The sequence below is a fragment of the Bombina bombina genome, chromosome 7 (assembly GCF_027579735.1).
Source record: "Bombina bombina isolate aBomBom1 chromosome 7, aBomBom1.pri, whole genome shotgun sequence".
In the NCBI taxonomy this organism is placed as follows: domain Eukaryota; kingdom Metazoa; phylum Chordata; class Amphibia; order Anura; family Bombinatoridae; genus Bombina; species Bombina bombina.
Genome location: NC_069505.1, coordinates 386,109,628 through 386,122,514, shown reverse-complemented (window position 1 = coordinate 386,122,514; position 12,887 = coordinate 386,109,628).

Genomic DNA, 12,887 nt, shown 5'->3' with positions numbered 1-12,887 from the left:
GTAATCATGAAGGCCATATAGACCTCCACCGAAAGGGGGAGTAAGAGGGATTAAACTGCTAAGAAAAGTTTTATTTAACACAACCTAGTTACCATGGGTCCCAGACAGCATGTTTAATTATTATACTTTGTCAGGGTAGTTATATATCTAACAAATCTATCTATTTATCTTCTATCGATTCTATCTAACTATCAATCTATGTATATCTATCTATCTTCTGTCCGGACTGTTTTGAGACAGCCACTTGTGTTTTTGACAAATTTGAAGTAGGAGGACAGACCAATCACAAGGATTAAACTGCGAAGAATAGTAATACTTAAGAAAACCTAGTTATACCAGAACCACCATGGGTCCCAGACCGCATGTTTTGTTGTTATACTTTGTCAGGGTAATCATGCAGGCCATATAGACCTTCCCCGATAGGGGGAGTTACAGGGATGAAAATGCTAAGAATAGTACTACTTAACACAACATAGTTACCATGGGTCCCAGAACGCATGTTTTGTTGTTATACTTTGTCAGGTTAATCATGCAGGCCATATAGACCTCCCTTGATAGGGTGAGTAACAGGGATTAAAGTGCTAAGAATAGTACAACTTAACACAACCTAGTTAACATTAACAGTGGTTCCCAGACCGCATGTCTTGTTGTTAGATTTTGTCAGGATAATCAGGCAGGCCATATAGACCTCCCCCGATAGGGGGAGTAACAGGGATTAAAGTGCTAAGAATAGTACAATTTAACACAACCTAGTTAACAGTGGTTCCCAGACCGCATGTCTTGTTGTTATATTTTGCCAAGATAATCAGGCACGCCATATAGACCTCCCCCCATAGGGGGAATAACAGGGATTAAAGTGCTAAGAATAGTACAATTTAACACAACCTAGTTAACATTAACAGTGGTTCCCAGACCACATGTCTTGTTGTTAGATTTTGTCAGGATTATCAGGCAGGCCATATAGACCTCCCCTGATAGGGGGAGTAACAGGGATTAAAGTGCTAAGAATAGTAGAACTTAACACAACCTAGTTAACATTAACAGTGGTTCCCAGACCGCATGTCTTGTTGTTAGATTTTGTCAGGATAATCAGGCAGGCCATATAGACCTCCCCCGATAGGGGGAGTAACAGGGATTAAAGTGCTAAGAATAGTACAACTTAACACAACCTAGTTAACAGTGGTTCCCAGACCGCATGTCTTGTTATATTTTGGCAGGATAATCAGGCACGCCATATAGACCTCCCCCGATAGGGGGAGTAACAGGGATTAAAGTGCTAAGAATAGTACTACTTAACACAACCAAGTTACCATGGGTCCATGACCGCATGTTTTGTTATTATACTTTGTCAGGGTAATCATGCAGGCCATATAGACCTCCCTTGAAAGGGGGAGTAACAGGGATTACAGTTCTAAGAATAGTACTACTTAACACAACCTAGTTACCATGGGTCCCACACTGCATGTTTTGTTGTTATACTTTGTCAGGGTAATCATGAAGGCCATATAGACCTCCACCGAAAGGGGGAGTAAGAGGGATTAAACTGCTAAGAAAAGTTTTATTTAACACAACCTAGTTACCATGGGTCCCAGACAGCATGTTTAATTATTATACTTTGTCAGGGTAGTTATATATCTAACAAATCTATCTATTTATCTTCTATCGATTCTATCTAACTATCAATCTATGTATATCTATCTATCTATCTTCTGTCCGGGCTGTTTTGAGACAGCCACTTGTGTTTTTGACAAATTTGAAGTAGGAGGACAGACCAATCACAAGGATTAAACTGCGAAGAATAGTAATACTTAAGAAAACCTAGTTATACCAGAACCACCATGGGTCCCAGACCACATGTTTTGTTGTTATACTTTGTCAGGGTAATCATGCAGGCCATATAGACCTTCCCCGATAGGGGGAGTTACAGGGATGAAAATGCTAAGAATAGTACTACTTAACACAACATAGTTACCATGGGTCCCAGAACGCATGTTTTGTTGTTATACTTTGTCAGGTTAATCATGCAGGCCATATAGACCTCCCTTGATAGGGTGAGTAACAGGGATTAAAGTGCTAAGAATAGTACAACTTAACACAACCTAGTTAACATTAACAGTGGTTCCCAGACCACATGTCTTGTTGTTAGATTTTGTCAGGATTATCAGGCAGGCCATATAGACCTCCCCCGATAGGGGGAGTAACAGGGATTAAAGTGCTAAGAATAGTACTACTTAACACAACCTAGTTACCATGGGTCCATGACCGCATGTTTTGTTATTATACTTTGTCAGGGTAATCATGCAGGCCATATAGACCTCCCTTGATAGGGGGAGTAACAGGGATTACAGTTCTAAGAATAGTACTACTTAACACAACCTAGTTACCATGGGTCCATGACCGCATGTTTTGTTATTATACTTTGTCAGGGTAATCATGCAGGCCATATAGACCTCCCTTGATAGGGGGAGTAACAGGGATTAAAGTGCTAAGAATAGTACAATTTAACACAACCTAGTTAACAGTGGTTCCCAGACCGCATGTCTTGTTGTTATATTTTGCCAGGATAATCAGGCACGCCATATAGACCTCCCCCCATAGGGGGAATAACAGGGATTAAAGTGCTAAGAATAGTACAATTTAACACAACCTAGTTAACATTAACAGTGGTTCCCAGACCACATGTCTTGTTATATTTTGGCAGGATAATCAGGCACGCCATATAGACCTCCCCCGATAGGGGGAGTAACAGGGATTAAAGTGCTAAGAATAGTACTACTTAACACAACCAAGTTACCATGGGTCCATGACCGCATGTTTTGTTATTATACTTTGTCAGGGTAATCATGCAGGCCATATAGACCTCCCTTGAAAGGGGGAGTAACAGGGATTACAGTTCTAAGAATAGTACTACTTAACACAACCTAGTTACCATGGGTCCCACACTGCATGTTTTGTTGTTATACTTTGTCAGGGTAATCATGAAGGCCATATAGACCTCCACCGAAAGGGGGAGTAAGAGGGATTAAACTGCTAAGAAAAGTTTTATTTAACACAACCTAGTTACCATGGGTCCATGACCGCATGTTTTGTTATTATACTTTGTCAGGGTAATCATGCAGGCCATATAGACCTCCCTTGATAGGGGGAGTAACAGGGATTACAGTTCTAAGAATAGTACTACTTAACACAACCTAGTTACCATGGGTCCCACACTGCATGTTTTGTTGTTATTCTTTGTCAGGGTAATCATGAAGGCCATATAGACCTCCACCGAAAGGGGGAGTAAGAGGGATTAAACTGCTAAGAAAAGTTTTATTTAACACAACCTAGTTACCATGGGTCCCAGACAGCATGTTTAATTATTATACTTTGTCAGGGTAGTTATATATCTAACAAATCTATCTATTTATCTTCTATCGATTCTATCTAACTATCAATCTATGTATATCTATCTATCTTCTGTCCGGACTGTTTTGAGACAGCCACTTGTGTTTTTGACAAATTTGAAGTAGGAGGACAGACCAATCACAAGGATTAAACTGCGAAGAATAGTAATACTTAAGAAAACCTAGTTATACCAGAACCACCATGGGTCCCAGACCGCATGTTTTGTTGTTATACTTTGTCAGGGTAATCATGCAGGCCATATAGACCTTCCCCGATAGGGGGAGTTACAGGGATGAAAATGCTAAGAATAGTACTACTTAACACAACATAGTTACCATGGGTCCCAGAACGCATGTTTTGTTGTTATACTTTGTCAGGTTAATCATGCAGGCCATATAGACCTCCCTTGATAGGGTGAGTAACAGGGATTAAAGTGCTAAGAATAGTACAACTTAACACAACCTAGTTAACATTAACAGTGGTTCCCAGACCGCATGTCTTGTTGTTAGATTTTGTCAGGATAATCAGGCAGGCCATATAGACCTCCCCCGATAGGGGGAGTAACAGGGATTAAAGTGCTAAGAATAGTACAATTTAACACAACCTAGTTAACAGTGGTTCCCAGACCGCATGTCTTGTTGTTATATTTTGCCAAGATAATCAGGCACGCCATATAGACCTCCCCCCATAGGGGGAATAACAGGGATTAAAGTGCTAAGAATAGTACAATTTAACACAACCTAGTTAACATTAACAGTGGTTCCCAGACCACATGTCTTGTTGTTAGATTTTGTCAGGATTATCAGGCAGGCCATATAGACCTCCCCTGATAGGGGGAGTAACAGGGATTAAAGTGCTAAGAATAGTAGAACTTAACACAACCTAGTTAACATTAACAGTGGTTCCCAGACCGCATGTCTTGTTGTTAGATTTTGTCAGGATAATCAGGCAGGCCATATAGACCTCCCCCGATAGGGGGAGTAACAGGGATTAAAGTGCTAAGAATAGTACAACTTAACACAACCTAGTTAACAGTGGTTCCCAGACCGCATGTCTTGTTATATTTTGGCAGGATAATCAGGCACGCCATATAGACCTCCCCCGATAGGGGGAGTAACAGGGATTAAAGTGCTAAGAATAGTACTACTTAACACAACCAAGTTACCATGGGTCCATGACCGCATGTTTTGTTATTATACTTTGTCAGGGTAATCATGCAGGCCATATAGACCTCCCTTGAAAGGGGGAGTAACAGGGATTACAGTTCTAAGAATAGTACTACTTAACACAACCTAGTTACCATGGGTCCCACACTGCATGTTTTGTTGTTATACTTTGTCAGGGTAATCATGAAGGCCATATAGACCTCCACCGAAAGGGGGAGTAAGAGGGATTAAACTGCTAAGAAAAGTTTTATTTAACACAACCTAGTTACCATGGGTCCCAGACAGCATGTTTAATTATTATACTTTGTCAGGGTAGTTATATATCTAACAAATCTATCTATTTATCTTCTATCGATTCTATCTAACTATCAATCTATGTATATCTATCTATCTATCTTCTGTCCGGGCTGTTTTGAGACAGCCACTTGTGTTTTTGACAAATTTGAAGTAGGAGGACAGACCAATCACAAGGATTAAACTGCGAAGAATAGTAATACTTAAGAAAACCTAGTTATACCAGAACCACCATGGGTCCCAGACCGCATGTTTTGTTGTTATACTTTGTCAGGGTAATCATGCAGGCCATATAGACCTTCCCCGATAGGGGGAGTTACAGGGATGAAAATGCTAAGAATAGTACTACTTAACACAACATAGTTACCATGGGTCCCAGAACGCATGTTTTGTTGTTATACTTTGTCAGGTTAATCATGCAGGCCATATAGACCTCCCTTGATAGGGTGAGTAACAGGGATTAAAGTGCTAAGAATAGTACAACTTAACACAACCTAGTTAACATTAACAGTGGTTCCCAGACCACATGTCTTGTTGTTAGATTTTGTCAGGATTATCAGGCAGGCCATATAGACCTCCCCCGATAGGGGGAGTAACAGGGATTAAAGTGCTAAGAATAGTACTACTTAACACAACCTAGTTACCATGGGTCCATGACCGCATGTTTTGTTATTATACTTTGTCAGGGTAATCATGCAGGCCATATAGACCTCCCTTGATAGGGGGAGTAACAGGGATTACAGTTCTAAGAATAGTACTACTTAACACAACCTAGTTACCATGGGTCCCACACTGCATGTTTTGTTGTTATACTTTGTCAGGGTAATCATGAAGGCCATATAGACCTCCACCGAAAGGGGGAGTAAGAGGGATTAAACTGCTAAGAAAAGTTTTACTTAACACAACCTAGTTACCATGGGTCCCAGACAGCATGTCTTGTTGTTATATTTTGTCAGGGTAATCATTCAGGCCATATAGACCTCCCCCGATAGGAGGAGTTACAGGGATGAAAGTGTGACGAATAGTACTACTTAACACAACCTAGTTACCATGGGTTCCAGACCGCATGTTTTGTTATTATACTTTGTCAGGGTAATCATGCAGGCCATATAGACCTCCCTTCATTGGGGGAGTAACGGGGATTAAAGTTCTAAGAATAGTACTACTTAACACAACCTAGTTACCATGGGTCCCACACCGCATGTTTTGTTGTTATACTTTGTCAGGGTAATCATGCAGGCCATATAGACCTCCACCGAAAGGGGGAGTAAGAGGGATTAAACTGCTAAGAAAAGTTTTACTTAACACAACCTAGTTACCATGGGTCCCAGACCGCGTGTCTTGTTGTTATACTTTGTCATGGTAATCATGCAGGCCATATAGACCTCCACTTATAGGAGGAGTTACAGGGCTGAAAGTGCTAAGAATAGTACTACTTAACACAACCTAGTTACCATGGGTCCCAGACCGCATGTTTAATGATTATACTATCTATTTATCTTCTATCGATTCGATCTATCAATCTATGTATATCTATCCTATCTATCTATCTATCTATCTCGTGTCCGGACTGTTTTGAGACAGCCACTTGTGTTTTTGAAAAATTTGAAGTAGGAGGACAGACCAATCATCTTCTTCCATCTCCCTGTTCCAAAAATGCAGGCCATATAGACCTCCCCCGATAGGGGGAGTAACAGGTTGTAGTAAACTACTAAGAATAGTACTACTTAACACACCACGGGTCCCAGACCGCATGTCTTATTGTTATACTCTGTCAGGGAAATTATATGTCTTTCAAATCTATCTATTTATCTATAAAATCGATCTAACTATAAAACATATCTATCAAATGTATATTGCATCTATTGATCGATGTAATTCGTATCTATAGAATGTATATTACATCTTTTGATTGATGTAATTCGTATCTATCAAATGTATATTGCATCTTTGGATCGATAACATTTGTATCTATCAAATGGATATTGCATCTATTGATCTATGTAATTCGTATCCATCAAATGTATATTGCATCTATTGATCTATGTAATTTGTATCGATCATATGTATATTGCATCGATTGAGCTATGTAATCTATGTATCTATCTATCAAATCTATCTATCTTGTGGTTGTGCAAATGGACTGTTTGCGGTTGTTTGCGGTGCGTTACACTTGGAGTTTGGTCTGTCACTGTGAAGCGGGCGTAACCCTTACACTACCTGATCGATACGACATCATAACTGATGTTTTAAAGCACGTTATTGCAAACAATTTAGGAATGTTAGGTTATTTAGGCCCTTTATGGGTTAAAAGCAGACTCTGCATCAACTATGTTATTTTCCATGGGAGTTTTGACATGGATCCCCCTCCAGCATGCCACAGTCCAGGTGTTAGTCCCCTTGAAACAACTTTTCCATCACTATTGTGGCCAGAAAGAGTCCTTGTAGGTTTTAAAGTTCGCCTGCCTATTGAAGTCAATACCGGAAGTTCGAGTCCGCCGTTCGCGAACCGAAATTTTTAAGTTCGCGACATCACTACTTTCCAGTGGTTCCTATATGTTCTGGGCAACCTGGAGGGTCAAAGTGGCTATCCTTTCCCTCATACACCCGGAAGGCTTGAGTATACCCAGTCTCGCTCTCACAGAGCTTATACACATTTACCCCATAACTGGAGCACTTGGAAGGAATATACTGCTTGAATCCCAGTCTTCCCTTATACTTCATCAGGGATTCATCAACACATATATTCCTTCCAGGTGTATAAGCCTCTGCAAACCTGTCAGAAAAGTGGGTAATCAGGGGGCGGATTTTATACAGCCTGTCAAATTGGGGATGCTCCCTAGGGGGGCACAGGCTGTTGTAGCTGAAGTGCATGAAATGCAGAATCATTTCATACCTCTTCCTCGACATACTCTGAGAGAAAATGGGGGTAGAGCAGATGGGACTACTGCTCCAGTAGGAGCGAATGGAGGGTTTATTTATGATGCCCATAAGCATAGTCAATGCCCAGAATTTTTTAAATTCTGGCACATTGATGGGGGCCCATTGCTGCTTTGCCAAATATGTTTCAGGCTTTGCAGCACGGAACTGATTGGCATATAAATTAGTTTGGGCGACAATGTTTCCCAATACATTATCGCCCAGAAACACCTCCAGAAACTGTTGGGGGCTAAAACCTGCAACATTTATATTTATGCCAGGATTTTCTGTGAAGGGTGGGATATCTGGCCTCTGGAGATGAGGCGTTACCCACTCTTCAGCGGCAATGGCAGCAACACCAGGAAAATCCAGGAAAGATTTCAGGCTGTCCTATCTGATAGGCTTCTTCCAACCTAGAGGTGAGATCCCCTTGATTATAATTTACATTGCCCCCATGATTCTGGGTATTGGGGTATTCTTGCTCTTTGATCGGCTGATCAAATACTAGGGAGGCTTCTTCAATTTTACAGATGCCTTCCCCTGAGCTGAAGGGATAAATAGACTGAATTGTAAACAATCCTTTTTAGCATAGGATTTTTCTATTAACTGTTTTTCAGTTAAGTATCCTTCAGGTCTTAGCCCAATTACATTATTCTGGAATAGTGACCTAAAAATTTGCGTTCGCAAACGGCGGACATGAACTTCCGCAACTGTACGCGAACGGGCGAACCGGGAGAACCGCCATAGACTTCAATAGGCAGGCGAATTTTAAAACCCACAGGGACTCTTTCTGGCCACAATAGTGATGGAAAACTTGTTTCAAGGGGACTAACACCTGGACTGTGGCATGCCGGAGGGGGATCCATGGCAAAACTCCCATGGAAAATTACATAGTTGATGCAGAGTCAGGTTTTTAGCCATAAAGGGCATAAATCACCTAACATTCCTAAATTGTTTGGAATAACGCGCTTTAAAACATCAGGTATGATGTTGTATTGATCAGGTAGTGTAAGGGTTACGCCCGCTTCACAGTGACAAACCAAACTCCACGTTTAAAGGGACAGTATATGCTATGAGCCTGGCACACACGCTGGCAGGCAGACAACTGCAATTAGATTACCCAAGCAGACTGTTGTTTCACAGTCAAAAAAGTTTTTTTTTTTAAATTTACACTACTGTTACACCAGATATGAGTGGTGGCACTGGGCAAGTGGGCACAGTATACGTTGTGAGCCTGGCACACACGCTGGCAGGCAGGCAACTGCAATTAGATTACACTAGCAGACTGATGTTTCACAGTCAAAAAAGTTTTTTTTTTTTAAATTTACACTACTGTTACAACAGATATGAGTGGTGGCACTGGGCAAGTGGGCCTGGCACACACTCTGGCAGGGAGGCAACTGCAATTAGATTACACAAGCAGACTGATGTTTCACAGTCAAAAAATTTGCGTTCGCGAACGGCGGACATGAACTTCCGCAACTGTACGCGAACGGGCGAACCGGGAGAACCGCCATAGACTTCAATAGGCAGGCGAATTTTAAAACCCACAGGGACTCTTTCTGGCCAAAATAGTGATGGAAAAGTTGTTTCAAGGGGACTAACACCTGGACTGTGGCATGCCGGAGGGGGATCAATGGCAAAACTCCCATGGAAAATTACATAGTTGATGCAGAGTCAGGTTTTTAGCCATAAAGGGCATAAATCACCTAACATTCCTAAATTGTTTGGAATAACGTGCTTTAAAACATCAGGTATGATGTTGTATTGATCAGGTAGTGTAAGGGTTACGCCCGCTTCACAGTGACAAACCAAACTCCACGTTTAAAGGGACAGTATACGCTATGAGCCTTCCACACACGCTGGCAGGCAGGCAACTGCAATTAGATTACACTAGCAGACTGATGTTTCACAGTCAAAAAAGTTTTTTTATTTTAAATTTACACTACTGTTACACCAGATATGAGTGGTGGCACTGGGCAAGTGGGCACAGTATACGCTGTGAGCCTGGCACACACGCTGGCAGGCAGGCAACTGCAATTAGATTACACGAGCAGACTGATGTTTCACAGTCAAAAAAGTTTTTTTTTATTTTAAATTTACACTACTGTTACACCAGATATGAGTGGTGGCACTGGGCAAGTGGGCACAGTATATGCTGTGAGCCTGGCACACACGCTGGCAGGCAGGCAACTGCAATTAGATTACACTAGCAGACTGATGTTTCACAGTCAAAAAAGTTTTGTTTTTTTTAAATTTACACTACTGTTACAACAGATATGAGTGGTGGCACTGGGCAAGTGGGCCTGGCACACACTCTGGCAGGCAGGCAACTGCAATTAGATTACACTAGCAGACTGATGTTTCACAGTCAAAAAAGTTTTTTTATTTTAAATTTACACTACTGTTACAACAGATATGAGTGGTGGTGGCACTGGGAAAGTGGGCCTGGCACACACGCTGGCAGGCAGGCAACTGCAATTAGATTACACAAGCAGACTGATGTTTCACAGTCAAAAAGTTTTTTTATTTTAAATTTACACTACTGTTACACCAGATATGAGTGGTGGCACTGGGCAAGCGGGCACAGTATACGCTGTGAGCCTGGCACACACGCTGGCAGGCAGGCAACTGCAATTAGATTACACTAGCAGACTGATGTTTCACAGTCAAAAAAGTTTTTTTTTTTTAAATTTACACTACTGATACAACAGATATGAGTGGTGGCACTGGGCAAGTGGGCCTGGCACACACTCTGGCAGGCAGGCAACTGCAATTAGATTGCACAAGCAGACTGATGTTTCACAGTCAAAAAAGTTTTTTTTTTTAAATTTACACTACTGTTACACCAGATATGAGTGGTGGCACTGGGCAAGTGGACACAGTATACGCTGTGAGCCTGGCACACACGCTGGCAGGCAGGCAACTGCAATTAGATTACACTAGCAGACTGATGTTTCACAGTCAAAAAAGTTTTTTTTTTTAAATTTACACTACTGTTACAACAGATATGAGTGGTGGCACTGGGCAAGTGGGCACAGTATACGCTGTGAGCCTGACACACACGCTGGCAGGCAGGCAACTGCAATTAGACAGGAAAAAAAAAAGCAGCCCTAAAAAGGGCTTTTTGGGGTGCTGTCCTTACAGCAGAGATCAGATGAGTCCTTCAGGACTGTAGTGGACACTGAATACACTAGCCTAGCTATCAATTTCCCTATTAAATCAGCAGCAGCTACACTGTCCCTCCTCTCACTAAGAAAGCAGCTTCCGAATGAATCTAAAATGGCTGCTGTCCAGGAGCTGGGAGGGTCTGGGAGGTAGGGTCTGCTGCTGATTGGCTGGAATGTGTCTGCAGACTGTGAGATACAGGGTCAAAGTTTACTCAATGATGATGAATAGGGGGCGGATCGAACATCGCATATGTTCGCCCGCCGTTGCGAACGCGAACAAGCTATGTTCGCCGGGAACTATTCACCGGGGAACTATTCGGGACATCACTATTCTGGAATCCAAATGTACAATAACTGGATTCTAGAGCATATCTTATGGTAGTCCCCTTAGATAAGGTGATATCCTGTGGGGTCATGTTATGTACAATAACATGTATTGGAATATTTACAATATTTACCATAGCAATATGGGTCATTGTTATACCCAGATGTTGCATTCTATGGGAGATGCATATTAGTGTTTCAGAAGTTTTTAATTTCTGACCTTTTTACCTGTAAGGATAAGAGGAATTTATCAGCCCCAGCAGGGATTACGACATTGTTAGACACCTGCATATTCACAGCATATGGTATTTGCTGGTTTGATTTCAGGGCTGCATTTTCATCCTGAAATACTTGAGGGTCCCTCTTTAACCTACTCCAGAGGCAAAGGTTAATCAAATCTATTTGTATGGCATATCTATGTAAGAGATTATTGCCAAGGTATATTTGATTATGGGGTTTTTTTAAACTAAAAACAGGTGCTTTGCTGATTTATTACCTATGGAGATAGATAATGAACATTTAGCGGTGACATTATAGCTTTCATATTTGTCATCCCGGTCATAGACCAAGAGATCTTGGGGAGAAAGATATTTAATCACCTTAGGTTCAGCTATCTGCGCCAATAAGCCTCGCTTATATAGCTAGCTTCCTGTTTTAAGTTTAATTTAGCATACTTGGTTTTTCCAAGGTCATGCACTTGCATAGGGATAAATCGATCATCTTTAACTTTCTCAATTTCTGCAAGGAATTGAGCGTGATCTCCCCCTTTAGGGGATTTAGGGTCCCCCTTGTGGAGAGATATGGTTAATACATTGCCATCTAGGGAAATATTGGCTATATTTCCAGGCGAAATTTTATAAGTATTACCATCAGAGTCACTTACTGGAATCTGATTATCCGTTTGTAGGATAGGGAATTCAGGTACAGAGTTATACCTGAAATAAATCTCCACAGCATCTGGCTTCTCTTCCAAAACGTGACAGTTATGTCTGGTGTGAGATATGCCAGACCGCTCATAATTAATAGGTCTCTTTACTTGTGACCAAATTACATTATTTATGCAATCAATTATGGTGCTTAATCTCTTCAGGAGATCACTACCAATTATTAAACGATCAGTTGGCAGCACTATAATGACAGGGTGTCTTATTACCCTGTTCCCCAGCTTTAGCTTTAACCATGCAGTACCCCAAACTTCAAGAGAATCACCCCCAACACCTATTAGTGAACCATCAAATTCCTTTAGTTTAGGTTTGTGGGGTGTTAGCTCAATTAGATGTGTGTAGTTCCTGTGGGATTAAATAGTTGCCTGGGATCCAGTATCAATTAATCCTATGATAGGGTTGGAGACTGAATCCTGGAGTGCAGCACATACATAATATCTCCCTGCAGTTTCTACCATTTCACACATAAAATTTGCATGTTTACACAATTTTGGGCTTTGCCACGTTTTACCTGTGTCAACCACTTTACCTGATGCAGAAGAATTTTCACTCTTACCTGTCATTTTCTCTATTATAGGGCTGACAGGGTTCCTGCGTACTGCATCTGTGGGAATTATGTTAAGGGACAACTGCAAAAGAAGTGGTTTGTTAGAGTTTCCAGGCTGAGGCTGCCCATCTTTACA